The sequence below is a fragment of the Lepidothrix coronata genome, unplaced genomic scaffold, assembly GCF_001604755.1.
Source record: "Lepidothrix coronata isolate B3197 unplaced genomic scaffold, Lepidothrix_coronata-1.0 Scaffold250, whole genome shotgun sequence".
NCBI classification, from domain to species: domain Eukaryota; kingdom Metazoa; phylum Chordata; class Aves; order Passeriformes; family Pipridae; genus Lepidothrix; species Lepidothrix coronata.
In genome coordinates, this window is record NW_016690430.1 from 1 (window position 1) to 8,330 (window position 8,330).

The following is an 8,330-nucleotide window of genomic DNA, read 5'->3' on the forward strand; positions in this document are numbered from 1 at the left end:
GTAGAAGTCTCACGGCCACTGCGTGGCCAAAAAGAGTTACAGGACCCCCCTGACTCCGCAACAGCAGTCCATCCATTGCCCCCTCGTCGAGACCCCTGTAGCTGACACTGCTGCTGGTACCCTAACCCAAGTGACGTTTGGAGGAACTTGTGGAGGTGGGGGGGCCTGTGGGTGGGGGGGTGGTTAGGTGGTGGCTTGGAGATCTCCCTCTGGGGGTGTAGGGACCGGGTTTCCTTCTTGGGGAGGAGCTGGTGTTTCTCAGGCTAAACTGTGTCCTCCTGCCTTGGCAGAAGCCGTCGGAGAAGAAAGAAGAGACCGGAGAGGAACTTCGAGGCAAGAGGGAAGAAGAGGAGCAGCGGGCGGGACTGCGCCGTGGGTCGCCGTGTTGAGTCCAGGTGAAGCTTGGAGAGTTTTGTGGAAGTGGGGGGGCCTCTGGGTGGGTGGGAGTTGCTTGGAGATGTGCCTCAGGGGGCATCGGGTCCGAAGTGCTTTGGTATGTAGTGTCGCTTTAAGGCTTTACTCTCTGTAAAGGGAGTATTAGTCCCTATGCAAATATAGCAGTTTTTGTGACACAAAATTTCAACATATAGAAGACTGAGAAATGCAGAGCTCCAAGTCATTTCACTTAAGGCACTCTCTAATGAGATCTAATCAGCTTTGAACACCTAGGGGTGAAATTTCCCCCTCCTTTCCATATATGGGTTTTTGTTATACTCCCAGGACAGTCTTCAATTTGTTATTGTTAAACAAGTGATGTCATCCCCAACTAACTAAAATGATTAGAAGTGCTAGAAATAAGTATTACAGAAAAGGTTGAAACAGTACTTTCATGCTGAAAATACCCAAGACTTTGCTTTTATCAGAAATAAATAATCCTGCAATGTAAGTACCAGGTGACACCCAGCCACCACATTGGTACTGACTGGCCACAGAAAGATTTTTCACTCAATGAGTAATTGAGTGAACATGGCAAATTCCATCCTGCAGTTTCTCACCTGTAAAGCATAGGCTGCAACTAGTCAAAGTTATTTGACATCTAGGAAGAAAGGGTTGTAGACAAGAACAACATATTTTCTCTAGATATCTTCTATACTACCTATATCCAGGCAAAACACAGTTCTGCATTTACAAAATACAGGGTGTTGAGGGCAGTGACTGCCAAGAATTGCAGGGAGGACCTTACAAGGCTGTGTGGCTGGTCAATATCACAGTAGCTGAAATTCACTCTGAATAAAGAAAGGCTACATGCACCAGAAAAAGTCTTAACTTCAAATGTGCATAAGGTTCTGAACTGACAATTGTGATTCAACAATAAGAATATATGATAGATCCGAGAGAGAATTAGGTCACTGCTCATTATCAATTAAGGAAGCAAATAAACTGTTAAGAATTTTTAGGAAGGAAGAGAAATAAAACAGAACTAAGGACTGTACCTTTGAATAAATGTCTGATTCACCTATATTTTTAATAATTCTGCAGCTCTGGTCTCATTTTAGGAGAATATGGTCAAGCAGAAAAGACCAGTAAGGATAATGCACATCAGTGCAAAGAACTGCATATGCAAGAACATCTCAGCTTGGAAAAGAGAACTAAGAGAGAATGCACAAGTCCATCCACAAGCAGATGGAAAAGAGTGAAAGGGCATTGATTCCCATGGCATCAGTTGTTCACCAATTCTCAGAAATGTAGGTGACAACAAACGAAATCCAGCTAGGGATAGAAAGTTTAAGCACTGGTGAGAAAACGCAGAACTCGCTGCAAGGGCTGCGAGGGATGTTTAGAGGTTACAAGGGAGGACTGGTAAAGTGCACAGAGAAGACATTCTGTGGAGGTTACTACAAGAAATATCCAGCTCAGGAAATACCCTGAGCTGAAAACTGTTGGAAAATGAGAAGTAGAAGGGGTAGCAACATACTGCCTTTTTCTGACTGGGCAACTACTGTCAGAAGCAGGAAACTGGACTAGAGGGACCTTAAGTTCACCCAATAGGACAATTCCTATGTTGCTGGCTTTACCTCACAGCATGCAGCTATAGATTTCCAATAGCTCAGTGCAGGTAACATAAATCTAGAAACCAGGGTGACTTCGATTGTACTGACTGTCATATCTGTTCATTCAACCCTGCGAGGCTTCTTAAGAGAGCCCTGACACATAAACCCATTGAGTGTCCCGTGCAAATGCAAACATATATGTGTGTGTATTGGGATGAGCAGGGGAGGGGCTACCCACAACTTCACCACCATGCAGATATCATAAGTGATCTAATTCACTTCCATTTACTCTTCTTGTTGTTGTGGATTAACTTGAACAGAGATAGGAAATGGTTTCAGTGCAAACTGGAATATGGCCAAGCAAGAACAAGAGATTGTGAAGAAAAGAAAGTCTTCAGCAGCCCAGGCTGCCATTTCTCAGTAAAAGCCACAGAACCCCTGGGACAATCATCCCCAGAACACGAATTTAGTATCAACATGGCTTGCCAAAAAAGCAGCACTGCTGGCTTTTAGCATGTACAGATGTACAGTGCTCCAAGCCTCACTTCCAAAGTATACAACTAACTTGTACTTTTAGAACCAATAGTCTCAAGTCTCTCTTACCTCATCAAACCATGCACTACAAGAATGTCATCTTACTCCAAATATTATTTTTTGTAAGATATCCATTTTTTAAAATAAAAATCTCCATTAAACATTCACTTATTTCCCTAGCTTATTTTCTTCTTCCTAAGCACTCCCTCCTTTGGATAACTCTAAGGGCTGTAGAGTGATTGTTAAAGCAATTGTCATTTCAAAATGAACATATCTTCATACATATGTTCACAGCTGCCATGGAGTGTCTCACAAATTTGCACATCATCTTTTTATGTGGGCTATGATGCTCCATAAGGATAAAGATGGTGAAAAATTGCACAAGACTCCCTTGGGACTCCTCCTGCTCCTGTGGACTGTGGAATGAGATAGGGAAGAATTATCACTGCCCTCTGAAGTGGCCAAAAACATATCTTTCATACAGTAGTAAACAAAGCCCTGTAATTGCAGTAAGATGACAATGCTGGTAAGTCTTAGAGATGTCCCAAGCACTAAGCATTGCAGGACTGCATCCCACATTTGCATTGTCTTTGATTCTTACTATTTTCTGCAGCTCATTAAAACTCTAACTTCATAGAAGTCTGAATTGAAGTCATATACATGTTAAAATACAGTAGTTTATATCTGCCTTGAAATATGCTTTTATTGTAACATTTTATCAATTTACAGTATTTCAGTTCTATTGGCTTGAGGAGAACAAGACTGAATCATTACATGCAGCATGACTAAGCATTAAAATTTGGTTGTCCAAAAATCCTGAGCCTCCAAACTTGCTTTGGAACTATGTGATTTTGAAGCATTGAAGTTAATTTGTCATTTCTACCTGTTGAGCAAAACCTGCGAGGGAGTAAATGCAGGTGTCTGGTCTGCCCAGCTGCTGGGGTTTGTCTCCTCTGCAGCACAAGCTAATTCCTTCTGGAACTGAAGGCCTTGGGTGTTGCCAATAAGTTTAACCTCAATAAAATCTATGTGCCAGAGTAGTTTTTAAAAGGTTCTAAACAAACAGTTACACCTCCCAAAAAATAGTGGAGACCAGATCAATAGGTAGCCTTTGTTACTATAGCATGCCTTTTCTAGTTAAAAAAGGACAGGACTTTGCTTATTCTTAATTTTTTCAGAATATTGCCACCCATAACTCACTTCACTTTCTTGTACACTAGAAGTTTTCTGTATCCAGCACTGACTCTCTCTGGATCCTTTGCTAATACTTTGAATTAATTCTTAAATTAGTTCCTCCCTGCTTCTCTTAAATTTTAGGTGAGGAATGAGAGTTGATTCCAGCTACTACTCAAGGCAAGAATAAAAAACTTCATGTGACCATTTGGAACTCTCACCCAATTATCATAATCATACTTTCTAATTTTTTTTTAATAAAACTAAAAATCCATATCTAAACAAAAGCTTTATTCCTCTATCAGAAATGAAACTTTATTCATAGTTATTAACCATTATCGCAGACATACCCCTTATATAAATATCTATAAAGTAATGAGTCTTTCCTGGAATAAGATGCATATTAATTAGATCCTACAGCACTTGAGAGACTTTGGTTCAATTCCCACCAGTAAGGTCAGGAAATGCATCCACAGTAGTTAGCAGCTAGTTTCAAAATCTCAATGCACCGAGCACGATGGGGTCATTCAGTGGAGCAGGTACCCCAAGGGAAAGGTAAAACAAGAGCCAGGGATTATTTCACAGCACTGAACTGGTATGCTGCAGGAGTGATGGACTTTCGGAGCAGAAAAGCTTACCAGCATCCTGTCCTTGTGGCCCACTCTCATTAAGAAGAATGTAGCTTGTGAAGCAATTAATTGGATGATATGGGCTGGAAAAAGCTAAGGAAATTGTGTGCGCATGTGTGTATCTATACAGTGGGAGACACTAATGTAAGAGGACAACACGACCATATCCACACTAAAACAGCCCTGCACAGTTACATATGGGACTAGGGAAAAACCAGAGGCTGGGTAGAACAGGCACCTGCATTTACTGCCTCTACCTACTCAACAAAATAATGGCACATCCCTGGAAGTGTTCAAAAGGCACGTGGATGTGGCACTTGGGGATATGGTTTAGCAGTGAACATGGTGGTGGTGGGTTAATGGTTGGAATCAATGATCTGAGAGGTCTTTTCCAATCTTAATGATTCTACGAGTCTATGATCTCTGTGAGACATTGAAGCTCCAGTGCTGAGCAGGGTAAAATAATGCAGAAAGCCTTCTACCCACTTGAATTTTAAATTCAGATGATTCACTATTATGGGAAGATGCATTAAGTATCTCATCTTTACCCATGGACTGCTAATGAACCAGGCTCTAAACACCAGAAAATTTCATGAAGAATATGGAATTTCCATGGAAACAAGATTTTCTGAACACCTCCATGCTATCAAGTGAGGTTTGATGGTCTTTTTAGTATAAATTCTGTTATTCTATCAGTTGTGACAATACAAATTGATAGGAATATGATCTGTAATCTGTGAATTTTGTTTGTTTTCTATTTTGAATTACAGCACGTGCATGGACCAGAGGTGAAGTATTTTTACAGTAGATTTTAAGAAGTTTTAAGAATCCATAACTTTTTTTTGATGGAAGTCAAAATTCTCCTGAGGAGCTCATGGCAGTAAAGACCAGAGAAAAAAAATGGCTTACCAGGCTAAAATTAAAATTATTATTTCTGTTAATAGGAAAAATTCTCTGGTAACTTTTCACTACATAAGTAATTGTCATAGAAAAATCCCAAATGAGTGAGCATTCTCAATGTTTAATAGTACAAAATATACACTAGAAATTACAGAATTAGGGAGAGATCTTTCCTCATGGGAAAGCTACTCCATTGCACTCCTTTTAGAGGTGCTACACTTTCCTCTGAAGCATCTGGTGCTGACTACATTTAGAGACAGGATTGTAACCTTTGATCAGCTCTGGCATAGAAGTTCCTCTGGTCCTAGATTGCAAGCTGCACTAGCACATTATTTGAATGAATTCAGTGTTGCATATCTACACAAATCATTTATAGGCAAATGGCTAATCAGAAATTTTAGAAAAAAACCCCAGCATTTGATATTTCAGGCAGTAGACAAGTAGTGGGTATTTTTTAACTGTAATCACAACCATGCAAACTTTATTAAAGTCTGTATTCTGTGCATTTGCACATCTCCTTGTGTGTGTTATGCAACATGTGAGTGACAGCCACTTGCTCTGCAAGCATAAAATACTGTTATTAAGCTCTGGTTGGCCTGGAGGGCCAGATCTTATTCAAAGCATTCTCCAGGCCATACAGATGGTGTATTATACTGGCTCTTCTGTTACACTTACTGAATCTGACTAAAAGAAACAGGTATCCACACTCTAAGTGGGGAAGAACATAACTAACATATGGTACGCTGTTCTTCATATGCATCTTAAGTTTCTTGCTGATGCAGTCTTAAATATCTATGTGCTCATGAGGGTGAAGGGCATGGGGGTCCAGGAGGTTTTCTCCTCAGACCTGCCAGTGAGGATAATCAGCTTGAGGAGGAGTGTAGAGATCCTGTGGGTCAACAACTGGTTACATGGCTGGAGCTGATGAGAGGGCTGTGGCTTTTACAACCATGGGATACTCTTGAAGAACTAAGGATTGCTAGGAGCAGATGCGATACACTAAATCAAATGGGGCAAAAGCACCTCTACAAACAGGCAAAAGTCCATGGGAACTGAAGGGCTGCACCCAGAAGTTCTGAAGGACCTGACCTGCCATCAAGTGGCAAACCTACTCTCTATTCTCTTTGAGAGATCATTCGTTGACTGTTCCTGAGGACTTAAAAATAGGAGTGATACTTGTTTTCTTCAAGACAGAAGAAGAAGAATACAGGGAACAACAGGAGAGATCAGTCTCACCTGGACCCCAGTAAAGGTGAGGGAATAAATAGTCCCAGAAACTTGATATTCAACAAGTTAAATATAAACAAAAAATGATCCATTGCAGCAAAGAAGGGCACCAACGCCACAGGTGGCATTGGGACCATTGCCAGCAGATTGAGCAAGGTGATCCTTCACTCCTGCTCACACTTGGTGAGAAATATCTGGGGTTGTTAGGTCCGTTCTTGGTCTTTCCAGTACAAGAAAGATATGGACTTAATGGAGGTGTTCAGCTTCAGCATGGAGAAGAGAAGGTTTGGGGATCTTATCAATGTATATAAATACCTGGCATGTGGGAGTAATAGAGAAGATCAAACCAGACTCAATGGTATTTTGTGGAAGGAAAAGAAACAATAGACACTAACTGAAATACAAGAGATTCCATCTAAACAGAAGAAAACACTTTCAGAGGTTGGTCAAACAATGGAGGTTGAACACTTTTGGAGATTGCCTACAAAGGCTGTGGAATCTTTGTGTCTTTGGAGATATCCAGCACCCAACCAGGGACAAATCCTGGTAACCACCTCTAGGTGACCCTGCTTGAGGTGGACTAAGTGATCTCCAGAGATCTATCAACATCAGCCTTCTGAGATACTGTGAATTACAATCCACCTGAAAAATTCCTCCTCAGCAGTCATCCATCGCACAAGGATTTATCTTTCTTCAGTATATACATTATTTGCAGCACAGTAGCGCAGAACCTTTTCCATACCTTTACTCTTATCACAGCCATCCGATGTTATTTTAAGGGTGATCCTCTTTACCTGAACACGTTTCCCCTGCCACAGAGTCAAATACAGCTTGAGCTTATGCACAAGAATTCACGGGTTGTGAATCATAGGGAAGTTTTTTACTGTCCAGCAGTTAAACGCGTTAGTGATGACATTATTGGAGTTCTATTTTTACATATGCAACAGAAAAAACCCAAAACAAACCGCTTCTTTATGAGTGCTCTTTACCATAGTATTTGTTCAACTATAGCTTTGATGACAGCACTATATGCTGCAGCATATTCTTACAGCTACAGTTTTACAAGCTATACATATTAAGCTTACAGAGGTAGACCTCTTTACTAGGAATTTTTACTCCTAATGAAAAAATAATCTACAAGCAGCATTCTTACATCTCACGTAACCTCCTTACTGTTAAAAGGTTTGTTTAAAATTTTCTTCACAGAATAAAACACAATTCATATCTGGTTATTGTCCTAAGGAAATCTCTTTCTCCTCCTTACCGACCACTTCTATGAGATGCTAAAATTTAACTCACTTGAGTTATAAATACCATGTGAATTAATAGTCAGCATTGTTTGGAAGGCTTTATAATTGGCCTACAGGGAGACTTTCTGTATATATTAAACAGATCATGTGTCTGAATTGCAACTAACCCACCTTTACATTTCCTTTGTACACATTAAACTCAAAGCTGTTTAATGTTTTCTTAGAACTATTTGGGTTTATTTTTCACACTAGGAAATGACTGTTAGCAGTCAACGTAAACCAAGGTTAGTGATTGGTCCTTAGTGATGTCATACCAGAGTCATAATGCCCCATAAATAAATAGGTTTGGCTGTTCTTCTTATTTTTATTTATAAATTCTGTTTCATAACAGCAGTAAGATGCTCCAGGCCATGCAGTTCTTTGGGATTATTGCACTTGTCAGGTGTTTAAAATCACTCAGTCCTCTGCCTGTGCCTTATAATACCACTGGAGGTATATAATCAGCCAGAAATACACTGCCTGGAGTGTCTTAATGCTTTATTATGACATATCTAACTTTCAAAATAAATTATTTATTTGAAAGCTTGGAAGTGTCATAATGATACCCAATCAGTAGTTGGGAAATA

At 40.2% G+C, this 8,330-nt stretch overlaps 1 long non-coding RNA gene across 1 annotated transcript; it reads left to right on the forward strand.

Moving 5' to 3' along the window:
* Window positions 1-203: 203 nt before the first annotated feature.
* On the forward strand, window positions 204-2,692 carry LOC108507320. The gene is made up of 2 exons (XR_001878077.1): window positions 204-395; window positions 1,497-2,692. It is a non-coding gene; the product is annotated as an uncharacterized LOC108507320 (long non-coding RNA).
* Window positions 2,693-8,330: the final 5,638 nt, after the last annotated feature.